The 11999-nt window shown below is 45.4% G+C and overlaps 1 protein-coding gene and 1 long non-coding RNA gene across 5 annotated transcripts in view; both read left to right on the top strand.

Annotated features, from left to right (window-relative positions):
• Positions 1–2971: 2971 nt before the first annotated feature.
• On the top strand, positions 2972–6971 carry LOC121936013. The gene is made up of 3 exons (XR_006104904.1): positions 2972–3303; positions 4367–4712; positions 6362–6971. It is a non-coding gene; the product is annotated as an uncharacterized LOC121936013 (long non-coding RNA).
• Positions 6972–8866: 1895 nt separating this feature from the next.
• The window catches only part of GATAD2A (GATA zinc finger domain containing 2A), a 36939-nt gene continuing 33806 nt past the window's right edge, over positions 8867–11999 (top strand). For 2 of the 4 annotated variants that reach the window (XM_042479214.1, XM_042479212.1), the window contains exon 1: positions 8867–9048. The gene's annotated coding sequence lies outside the window, so the exon portion shown is untranslated. The remainder of the gene's footprint in view (positions 9049–11999) is intronic. The other 2 variants (XM_042479215.1, XM_042479217.1) reach the window with 1 other exon arrangement.

Raw genomic sequence — 11999 nt, 5'->3', positions numbered from 1 at the left:
AATAATAATAATAATAATGCGAATACATAATATTGTAATATCATGAAGGGATATAGTCATATATTGTCTCCCGGGGTCCTAGAATATAGGAATGTTCTTAATAGGAGTATTGTTTTTGAGTTGGACCAGATGGCCTCTAGGGTCCCTCCCAAAACTCTTGTTGTTGTTTATTTGTTGTTGTTGTTGTGTGCCTTCAGGTTGTTTCTGACTTACGGCGTCGCTGAGGCGAAGCTATCGCGGGGTTTTCTTGGCAAGGTTTGGTCAGAGGAGGTTTGCCATGGCCTTCCTCTGAGGCTGAGAGAGTGTGACTTCCCCAAATTCACCCAATGAGTTTCCACGGCCGAACCGGGACTCGAACCCTGGCCTCCCAGTGTCCTAGGTTTGTGGATTCAGAAGCAAATTCAGGGCTAGGTCAGAAATGGTAGGAAAAAGTACCAGCTCCAGCTAGAAATAAAAACTTCCAACATTCAATAGCAATAGCAGATACATTGCTATACCGTTTTCTGGTGCCCTTAAGCACTCCAGAAGCAGTTTACAATGTTTGCTGTTTATTTATTATTTACTTATTAGTGTGTTTATTTTGCAGGAATTTAGGACAGCTTTCTCATTGAGAAATCTCTCTCTCTAGATATATATATATAGAGAGAGAGGGAGGGGGGGGTCAAAAACACACTGCGGAAATCATCCAGTTTGAGACCGCTTTAACTGCCCTGGCTCAGTGCTAGGGAATCCTGGGAATTGTAGTTTATCGTGGGCCCCAGAGCTCTATCTGACAGAGAAGGCTCAAAGTCGCACACAACTACATTCCCCAGGGTGACTAGCATTGAGGCAGGGCAGTTAAAGCGGTCTCAGGATGGGTTATTTCTGCCGTGTGTTTTGGACCCTGGCCTGAGGGCGATTCATTGGGCGGCGATGACATTCCCAGGGCTGCCATTTTACTACAGCAAAGCCCTTGTTACTAATTAACATGCGTTTGCCATTTACGAAGGAGGCGGAGGCTGACGGTACGAAAACAAAGGCGCCGGAGGTGAAGGTTTGGGGTACCGGCTCCACATCCCTGGGTCCAAAACACAGAATTAATCCAGTTTCAGACCCTTGGCTCCATGCTAGGGAATCCTGGGAACTGTCGATGGCCTGATTCCCGCTACCTTTTAAACCACATCTCAAATCGGTTTGCACTGGTTCAAATGACCCTGGCTCCCACTTGAAGCAATTTGGAGGGGGCCACGCACTAGGCCCATTTAACCCACATCATTTTGACCCTAATTTCTTTCCAGCGTAGTTTTTGGATAAATCGATTCTGCGTAAATGTGAACCAGAATTGATTTAAATTTGCCCTTCGTCCGGCTGGAGCGGGTCCATTTTGAACCGATTTGTTCGTGAATGTGGACCACAAGTGAGTTGTTTTACGGGGGGGAAATGCGATCGGGACAAATGTAGTGGGAACCACGCTCCACCGTCGAATCGGTCCATCAATTCGGATCGGAAACCAATTCATTTGTAAGTGGGAATGAGGCCAGTATTGAGCCTTCTCTGTCAGAGAGCTCTGGGGCTACAACAAACTACAGTTCCCAGGACTCCCTAGCACTAAACCAGGGCAATTAAAGCAGTCTCAATCTGGATTATTTCTGCCACGTATCTCTAATCCAACCCTATGCCATATAAAGCCCTGAATAACATGAGGCCTGGTTCCCTGCAAGGCTCCCTTTTAGGTCCATTTGGTTTCTGAGGTTATCGAACGAAAGAGAGCGAGGCTTTTAAGACGGGTGGCGTCTGCTTCGTGGAACGATCTCCCCCCAGAGATTAGACATGCGCCAACCATTGATTTTTATTTTTAGGCAGATGTCGACGTTGCGTCCGTTTACGCAAGACTCCTGCATAAGGAGGTCAGCCTTTCAATGCGTTTTGTCCCATTTGGATATCTCAATACAGCGCACAAGTCTTGCTTCTAAATACAGTCAGACCCGGACTTGATTAACACGATATCTTTAGATCCTCCAGTTGAACTTTATGGGCAACGTCTGCAGAAATCACACCAAAAGGCTTAGATCAGTGCTCCCCAAACTCTGTCCTTTAAGAGTGTTTTGGGCTTCAGCTCCCAGAAGCCTCAGCCACGTTGGCCAATAGTCTGGGATTCTGGGAGCTGGAGTCTAAAAGCCCTTAAAGGCCACAGTTTGGGGACCGCTGGCCTAGATATTCCTAGAGAGACCGCTTCATTAGACATCCCTAGGTCCTCCATTGCAATTCTGTGGACGACGTCTGGCAGATATTGATCATAGAGTTGCACCGGAGGACCTACAAATGCCTAAAAAGTATACTCTCTAGGCATTTTGAGGTCCTCCGGTTCAGCTTTATAGACAAGGTCTGTAGAAATGCTGGAGGACCTAGATATTCCTAGAGAGAGCACAAGTATGGATGAATTTATGAAGTAACTGCAAATACATAGCACACACACACAAAGATGTGAATAGTGAGGTCAGTGAGAATGTTGTGTTGCAATTCTTTGCCTCCTTGCCCAGTGCTGTAGCCATTCCGCCACGCTGCTTTTGGACCGGCGCTAATAATGCAAATGGATGTCCATGGGAAGAAGGGTCAAGGCTCACTCCACCGCATTGCTTTCTGTTCCTGAAATAGAAAGGGAAGTGAGCCGTTTCCTTCCTCTGGGATACAATGGCAGGGAGGTGAAGACCTCTGGGCTGCGTCCACATTGGAGATATAACCCAGTTTGGCACCACTTTAACTCTTTTCTGGCTCAAGGCTATGGAATTCTGGGAGTTGGAGTTTGTTGTGGGGCCCAGAGCGGAGGTCTAGGTCCTCCAGTGCAACTCTATGGTCAACTTTAACTCAAAGTTGCACTGAAAGACCTAGAGAGTCCTAGAGAGAATACTCTACTAAGCATTTGTAGCTCCTCCAGCGCAGTTTCTATGGTCAGTGTCTGTTGGATGTTGACCACAGAGTTGTATTGGAGGACCTAGAGATTCCTAGAGAGGTGTCCTCTTTGGTCAAAACATGGTGTTTTTGTTATTTGCGGTTTTTCCATATTCACAGGGGTCTTGTGCCCCTAACCCTAGCGAATAGGGAGGGATGGATGTACACTTGCATGTCCCTTTTGGTTGGGGGATGTATGAAGGACAGGCATCTCTCCTAACAATGTCCATGACAGCGACTGAATTCTGCCATTCAACTTCTTGTTGGGAGGAAGGTGCCTCTGTTTCCCAGCCGCGAAGTTGAGTCGCTGTGTTTTTCTGGAGTAAGAAGTCTGGGTGAGATAAGATGCCAGAGGCGGAAAAAAGGAGAATAAAGGTAAGGAGAAAAACAGGCTTCATTGTGTAAGATCTGATCTGTGTCAACAACTTCTTGAGGGCTCCAATTATTTAAATCAGCTTGGCTGCTCTGATGCTCTTGAAATCATTTTCGCCACCGACATATTTTGCACACAGAGGGATGCGAAAAGGTCTCTTCCGCCTTGCGCCGCTGAACACGCAACCTCAGTGGTTGGGAATACAAATCCCAAAGCAGCCATTAAGTTCCCTCAAATCTAAAGCGAGAATTATCTAGGCCACTGGTTCCCAAACTTTGGTCCTCCAGGAGCTTTGGACTTCCGCTCCCAGAAGCCCCTGCTAGCTTTGCCAGAACATCTGGAGGACCAAAGTTTGGGAACCACTGAACTAGGCCATAGTACAGCAGGCCCTCTTCTGCCTCTAACCCCAGTGAAGAGGCAGAAGATCTCTCTGGAATTGAAAGAAACACACAAATATCACATTTCTTACCTAAGAAAGCACCTTTCTAGGAACCTGTCCATTCAACCTAGCCCTATATAGACAGGGCAAAATAAAGCTGCTTCGGGTCACTTTGGAGGTACGCTGTTTAAATGTTGCATGCGTCCTAAGAGTCCGGAAGCCGTGCCAAAGCCACGATCCAGTCCTAAGCACTGGAGCGCAGCTTTAGTGCAACTTCCAGACTCTTAGGATGCATGCAACATTTAGACAGCATACCTCCAAAGTGGCCCGAAGCAGCTTCATTTTGGCAATCTGTATGGGGCCAAAGTTAATGCATTGAAAGGCTGCCGTCTTTTTCTGCTGCCTCAGCATCCGAAGGAACTGGTTATGCTAAGCGGCTTTCTCCTGTCAGACAACCCTTCCTCCATTTTATAGCCAGGAGTGCTAATTTCCCCAAAGGCAGGCGACTTCTAAGGGTTTGAGTTGCAAGGAAGGTGAAAGACGATTGCGTTGGTCTGACTCTCTGACAGCAATCTGTGCAGCCAGGATCTCCCACTTTCTGTGCTTTGCAAAATTAACGCCGAGGGTTAGGTGCAATCCCTAGGTAGTAATATTAATCCCTCTACCTCTGAGCATAAATGTTCCAGATTATCTACCGTCGCAGGTGGTACGGTTGAGAGGTCAGGGGGATCCCATAAGTATTTACCTTCACCCCAAAACGGAGCCCTTTCTTTGCCAGTCGGAGTCGACAACGTTGGGATCGAGCCAACGATTGACCCGGCTTCTTCAGCCGTAAGCACTGGCTAAGCAACGAACGAGGTTATGATGATGCTGATGAATAATAGAAAGCTCTTATCAAACCTGCCTGGTGCTTTATGGAGCGTCAAAGGATAAATCATTGGTCCTCAGAGGATGCCATTTAAAATCTGATACCAGAAGATAAAGGGAAGGGAGAAAGAAAGCAGGTTTGGTGGGGAAAATAATAAAGCAGAGGTATGTACATCCGTATTAGATTCAGTTATGGGTACTTGGGTTTAGAGAGGGCTAGGCAACTTGGGTCCAAAACACACTGCAGAAATTATCCAATTTGAGACCACTTTAACTGCCCCGGCTCAGCACTAGGGAATCCTGGGAAATGTAGTTTATTGTGGCCCCAGAGCTCTGACAGAGAAGGCTCAATGTCTCACCAAACGACAGACAACATTCAGGGGAAGCTGTGTTGGCCATTTAACAAATGCAAACAAAAACCCATCAGTGCTACCTTTATTTACCAACCGAAATGCACAATAGACTTGTTCCAAGCTTGCGAAACTCCATGGGCTTCTGATGATGAAGAAGCTGCCCATGGAGCTACAAAAGCCTGCAACCATTATTTTGTGCATTTTGGTTGGCCAAGAAAGGTATCACTGATGGATTTTTGTTCACAAAATGACAGTTCCCCGAATGCCCTAACATTGGGCCAGGGCAGTTAAAGTGGTCTCAAACTGGATTATTTCTGCTGTGTGTTTTGGACTTTGGTTTGACTCTGGAGACTAGGATTCAATTCTCCGCTCGGTCATGAAACCCACTGGGCAAGTCACACTCTCTCAGCTTCAGGGGATGGCAATGGCAAACCCCTTTTGAACAAGTCTCACCAGGAAAACCCCGATGTGTGGCTCTAAGGCACACAACAACGACAACCATCCCTGTTACTCTTCTGAATGCATGACATTTTTGGATGGAGGGACAGACAGACAAACATGCCGAGTCTCTTCTCCTCTCCTCAGCCTTCCCTTTCAACATTTGCAACTATGCTGGGAGTGAAAAAGTAAATCCCGTTCCTGGTATTTCGAAGGGCCTTCACAGCGCCCACCAAATAACCATGCATGTTTTCTTGACCACAAAAATGGCCGAGAAGCTTTGGCCGTGGCCAGCCCTTTCTGACTATGCGTCCTGACTCAAGAATGCGCTCTGTATATCTGGACACATGAATATTCAGGAAAGCAGGTGATGTAATCCAGGCTATTTCTGTCCCTGCTGTCCTTAACCGGAACCTAAAGGGAAGAAAACCATGCTCTTGTCTGCGTCGTCTGCGTCGTCTTTTCTTTCCAATTAGCACTCCGTTAAGGTGGCCCACTCCCAGAGCAACCATTTTGTTCTTGGAAAGCTTTGGAGTCGGGAGAGCAGTCGCTGACCCGCACAACAACGCACACTCGCAGACCACCATTTGTGGCCATTGCCCCAGCACCGACCAATCGAATCAGCATAGTTTATTAGGCCAGGCTATCTTTGTTGACACACTTGCCGAAAACTCTTGTGGTGTTTGGAGATGTGCGCATGCATGCATACCTATTTCTGCTCCTTTGTTGTAGTGTGGCTACAAGTCATTTCCAATTTATGCTGACCCTAAGGTCTTTCTGATTTGTCCTTTCCAACTTATGCTGACCTATCTTTTCTTGGCAAAATTGGTTCAGAAGAGGTTTGCCATGGTCTTCCCCTGAAGCTGAGAGAGTGTGACTTGCTCAAATATATCGAATGGGTTTCATGGCTGAATAGGAACCAAACCCTGGTCTCCAGAGTCGCAATCCAGCGCTCAAACTACTATGCCATGCTGGCTCTTCCAGTTTCTGAATGGTCTCCTCCTTTTAACTTTCCACCAAAAGGTCTGTTTGACAGCAACCAAACCATGTGAAATCAAGAAGTAGGATTCCAGCTATATAGACGTACTCATGAAAGCATTTGAACGCAACTGAATCCAAGGGTGGGCCCAGGTTTTTGGTCCATGTATATTTATCTCCCTGTTAAGAATGACAGCGACAAGGAAACAGGTTGGCTAAGGTCCTTCCAACAAAACAGAACGAAACAACCGCCTCCAGCTGCTGAAATCACCTTTTCCCTTCTGGAACCACCTTGTTGTCGCCAACCCACCAGGGAACACCATTTATGTAACACACCTGAGGTCCTCCGTCTCCAAGTGCAGTGTCACCTTAAGGATGTGCTCCAGGATACACCTTGGTGTCTATTCTTCTTCCAGTGAAGAAGCCGGCGGAGCTTCGAAAACTTGCGTCATGTATTTTGCGCATTTTGGTTGGCCAGTAAAGGAATCAGATGAAGAAGCCGCTGTAGCTTCTAAAGCCTGCATCCTGCAAATTGTGCATTTCGGTTGTCCAATAAAGAGATCAAGTGAAGAAGCCAGTGGAGGTTCAAAAGCTTGCAATGTCTATTTTTGTGCATTTTGGGTGACCCATAAAGGGGTCAGATGAAGAAGCCGGTGGAGGTTTCAAAACTTGCAGCATGTGTTTTGTGCATTTTGGTTGTCCAATAAAAGGATCAGGTGAAGAAGCCGGTGGAGCTCTGAAAGCTTGCAATATATATTTTGTGCATTTTAGCTGGTCAATAAAGGAATCTGGTGAAGAAGCCAAAGGAGGTTCGAAAGACTGCAATGTGTATTTTGTGCATTTTGGTTGGCCATAAAGGAATCGGGTGAAGAAGCCAATGGAGGTTCGAAAGCTTGCAATGTATAATGTGTGCAAAAAAATAAAAGGATAACTGTTTTGTGGCTTTGGGGTGTTTTTGGACTTTTCAACAGACTGCGGAGCAGGAGGGATGAAAAGAGGAATGACTGTCTCATCCAAAATCCACAAAATGGTGATAGCTTTCTTGGCCAACCAAAGTGCACAAAGCACATGATGCAAACTTTCAAAGCTCCACTGATTTCCTCATTTGAAAGATTTGAAAGCTTGCAACATGTATTTTGTGTGTGTTGTTTGGCGCTATAAAGGTGGCTTTGTGGATTTGGGGTGTTATTGTACTTTGTTGTACAGTATTGTCAACAAGTCTCTACCCCCCGGAAATGTTTATTAGTAACTCAGTACAAGTATGCCTTCTCTGAACCAATCTTGCCAAGAAAATGATAGGGTTTGCCCTAAGTCAGAAATGATTCGAAGGCCCACAACAACAACTGTAGTGTCTATCATGCACAAAATATTGTGGTGGCGCTAAGCAATCAAACTACAGTGTGAGTATAATCCGTGGAGGTAAATGTTCCCAAACCTGAAAAATTCCAAAAAACATTTCTGGTCCCAAGCATTTTGGAGAAGGGAGACCCAGCCTGTATGTAAATAAGAAAGATATACTGTACCATAAACTAAAACCGATCAGACCTATCAAAGAGGCCATAAAAATCAGGTGCCAAATATCATAAAAACCTCCCTTATCCAGAGGACCTTTGGCAATTCCTCCTTGGCAATAGGCGGAAATGGAGCGCAGGTCCTGGAAAAGGAGGACCTGAATGGAGGATATTCTGGAATGCCTCCTGGACAGAAAGTGGAAAGGTAGGCAGGTCCTGGAGGAGGACTTCTGGTCACTCTGAATGGAGGACCTTTGGAATGCCTCCTGGACAGAAGATGGAAAGGTAGGCAGGTCCTGGAGGAGGAGGACTTCTAGTGTCACCTTGAATGGAGGACATTTTGGAATGTCTCCTGGACAGAAGGTGGAAATGTAGGCCATGTCCTGAAAAAGGAGGACTTCTGGTGTCACTGGGGTCCTTTATGCTGGGAAGACTCAACAAGCAGCTAGACCTCAATGAGGTCCTTCCTATCTTTTTGCCCTGCAAACCTCTCCAAAAGATGAGAAGCAATGGTTTTCTAAGGGATTTGTTTGGCCAAATCCTCCTCTTCCAGACCACTGGACATCCCCTTGCCCCACAACATTTGATCTGAGCCCCCCAATGTGAAACTGAACCCCATTTTTCCCCTGAACCCCATTGGAAACAGCCACTTTCTGGTGCTCCAAACCTCTCCAAAAGGAGCCTTGCAAAGGGGGTGCCTTTGTTGTTGTTTTTAAAAGGGGGGGGGTCTGCTCCCCTTTGCCTTTCCTTTGCACCCCATCTTCCCTTGGCACCCTAAAAGAAACTTCCAAGCCTTTCTTTCTCTCTCTCTTTTTATTAGAGTTCACTTCTTTTCTTTCCCTCTAGTTCTTGTTCCATTTTTATGCACAGGAGTGGCATGCTTTTTGGAGAGCTTTTTTTTTTGGAGAGGAGGAGGGATTTGTAATGCAAATCGAATTAGGATCTTTGGGGGAAAAATCTGTAAAAGGAAGGGGGAGGACCCAGTTTTTTGGGGAGGGGTGGAGGAAAGAGGGTTTCTGCGCATGCTCCTCAGGGTGGCTCCATGTGTAAGAGAGGTGCATTGAGAGAAGCCAGAGGAGGAAGGAAGGAAGAGAAAAAGAGAGGGAGCTTTTTTGGGGGGCTCCTTTCACCCCACCTTGGAAAGGAAAGAGAGGGAAGGAAAGGGGCAGAAAAGAGACCCCCAAATCCCTTGGGTGCCTTTGCATCAACTGAGTGGCTTTGGTAAGTCTATCTCTTGCAAAGTTTTCTTTTTTCTGCGGGGGAGGAACTGGGAGGGCCCTGGAAGTTGGCTTGCAATATATATATAGAGCAACCTATATACATATAGGTTGCAATGGATTGGGTTGCAAAGAGATATGTACCTCCTTGGTTGCAGTATATGTGGTTGAAATGTGTGTATATCTGTTTGGGTTGGTTCCAGTTCATTGGGTTGAAATATATACATCTCTTCGGTTGCAATCGATTTGCCTGCAGTTGATTGGGTTGAAATGTACATCTCTTTTTGGTTGCAATAGATTGGGTTGAAATGCATATTTATTTGGCTCCCAACATGTGTGAGTAGTTGCAATAGATTTGTTGCAATGGACTTGGTTGAACATATATAGGTTGCAATTGATTTGGTTGCAAAGTGTAGCTGTTTGGTGGCAATAGATTTGGTTGGAATATGTACCTCCTTGGTTGCAGTGTATATGTGATGGAAATATGTGTATCTGTTTGGCTTGCAATGCAGTTCATTGGGTTGAAATATATATTTATTTGGTTGCAATAAATTGGGTTGAAATGTATATCTATTTGGTTGCAAATGTGTACTATTTGGTTGCAGTACATTTGGTTGAAATATATATCTATTTGGTTGCAAAATGTGTATATTTGTTTGAGATACAGTACACACACACAGAGGTATATATCATTGCACTGTGTCTGGTTGCAAAATGTATGTATATATTTGCTTGCAATGTATTAGGATGAAATATCTCATTGGTTGCAATATGTTTGGTTGACATATCTGTTTGGTTGCAATGTATTTGGTGGTTCTATGTTTGGTTGCCAAATGTATATATTTGGTTGCAAAATATGTATGAACACACATACAGTATATATTCACACATACACATGCATATCTACAAGGGTGGTGAGGAACCTTAACTCTTGGCAAGTCTGAGAATCCTTTCCCTCCAAGTAAGATCTCCACTTTCTTAAGTTGGGGAGGTCTGAGGTGGGGATAAAAGGGAGACTGCAAATCCATTTTCAGCATCTAAATGGCTGGAACAAAACAGGGGCTTGTTTGTTTGTTTGTTTGTTTGTTTGTCTGTCCCTATTTGGAGATGGTAGTTTGTCAAGATGTAACTCCAGGCCAGTTTTGATTTTGGGATGTTTGTCTTTTCTTTTTGAAATGGTGGATGAAAGAGAGGAAGCCAGAAGTGAGTTCTTCTGAGGCTGCTTCCTGTCCCTCTCTCTCTTCCCTCCCTTGGCAATTTATTTTTATATATACACACACACACACATATATATATATATATATATATATATTAACCCTTTTTGGTTGTTTTGGTGTAGGGAGGGAATAAAAAAGTTTCTGAAAGTTTTAAATGCTTTTTCATTTTGTGTTTTCTCTCTCTTCCTTTCCTGGCCAGGCTTGCTAAGGCGTCCTCTCTTCCTCCTCTTCCACCATCACACCTTCCCTTCCAGCTCAGGAAGAAAAGACTAAAGCAACATTTAAACCAAGGGGGATCCCTCCTTTGGAGGTGCATGGCTTTAAAATGGGAGCCCAATGTATTTTTAGGGAAGGGCGTTACAATTTTTGAGGTGCCCAGAGCCGGTTTTGGAACCTGGAATATTTTCCTTCACTTGCCAACAATATGTAGTGGTTGCCTTAACTCTGGACAGTGGCCATGCTGGGGGTCTCCTTGGGGGTCTAATAATAGTATAATCGGACGGCCGCATTTACGGCGTTGACTTTTGCCGCTTTGATTATGTGCGGGTTTGAGTAATACGTCCTTTCTAGGAATCTCTAGGTCCTCCAGCGCAACTCTGCCAGAAGTTGACCATAGAGTTGTGCTGGAGACTCTGGGGAAATCTAGGCATTTGTAGGTCCTCCAGCCTGATTCGGTGATCAGCTTTGGACAGCTGTTGACCACAGAGTTGCACTGGAGGACCTGGAGGTTCCTAGAGAGGTGTTCCCTTAGGTAAAAAGAATAGGGTTTTTTCGTTTCCACATTCATGGGGCTCCTTCACCCCGAACCCTAGCAAATGTGGAGGGACCACTGTAGTAATAGTAATATAATAATAATAATATTTGTTTTCCCCCACTTCTCCCTATGGCTCTTTTGGGGGAACCATTGGCCTCATTCCCACTTACCAAAAAAGCGGTTTATGATCCGAATCGATGGATCGATTCGACAGCGGAGCGTGGTTCCCACTACATTTGCCCCAGTTGCATTTTTCCCTGTAAAATAACCAAATGAATTGGTTCAAAATGGACCTGCTTCAGCCGGCCAAAGGGCAAATTTAAATCAATTCCGATCCGCACCTGATTCACACTTGCACCGAATCAAATTATTCAAAAGGACACAGAAAACATCAGCATCGAAAAGCCGCAGGTTAAATGGCTCTAGTGTGTGCCCCCCCCTCTCCGAATTAGTTCAATTGGGAACAAGGGTCATTTGAACTGGTTCAAACTGATTCGGTTTAAAAGGTAGTGGGAAAGAGGCCTTAGCTATCTCCTCTTGGCACTGAACTTGCTTGGCATCCAGACAGAATTTGACACCAGAGCAAGAATCTCTCCTTATGTCCAGATGTCCTTTGCCATTTATTATCGTCCTTCCAGAGGTTTTCCAAATGCAGAATGGGATGGTAAGGGGGGTAGTTAAAGTGACCCCTCTTGCCCCATACCTGTCTGGCATAAGTGCCCCACTATCTTGCCAACCTCTTCCATCACATTTCTCCACTCCTGGCCTTCATCTCATTCCCTCTCTCCATTGCATTGTAATACAGGTTGAGTCTTCTTTATCCAGAATGCCAAAATCCTCTGAAATATAACCTGCAGCAGATAGGATTCATTGGGGGGCTCCCATCCGAGGACTAACCAGCACTGACCCTGCTCAGCTTTGGTGCCTTTAGGGCAGTGATGTCCAAACTTTGGTCCTCCAGATGTTTTGGACTTCAGCTCCCAG

The sequence above is a fragment of the Sceloporus undulatus genome, chromosome 7, assembly GCF_019175285.1.
Source record: "Sceloporus undulatus isolate JIND9_A2432 ecotype Alabama chromosome 7, SceUnd_v1.1, whole genome shotgun sequence".
NCBI lineage: Eukaryota > Metazoa > Chordata > Lepidosauria > Squamata > Phrynosomatidae > Sceloporus > Sceloporus undulatus.
Note: the sequence above shows the minus strand (reverse complement) of the source record. Positions and strands in the feature narration are given on the sequence as shown.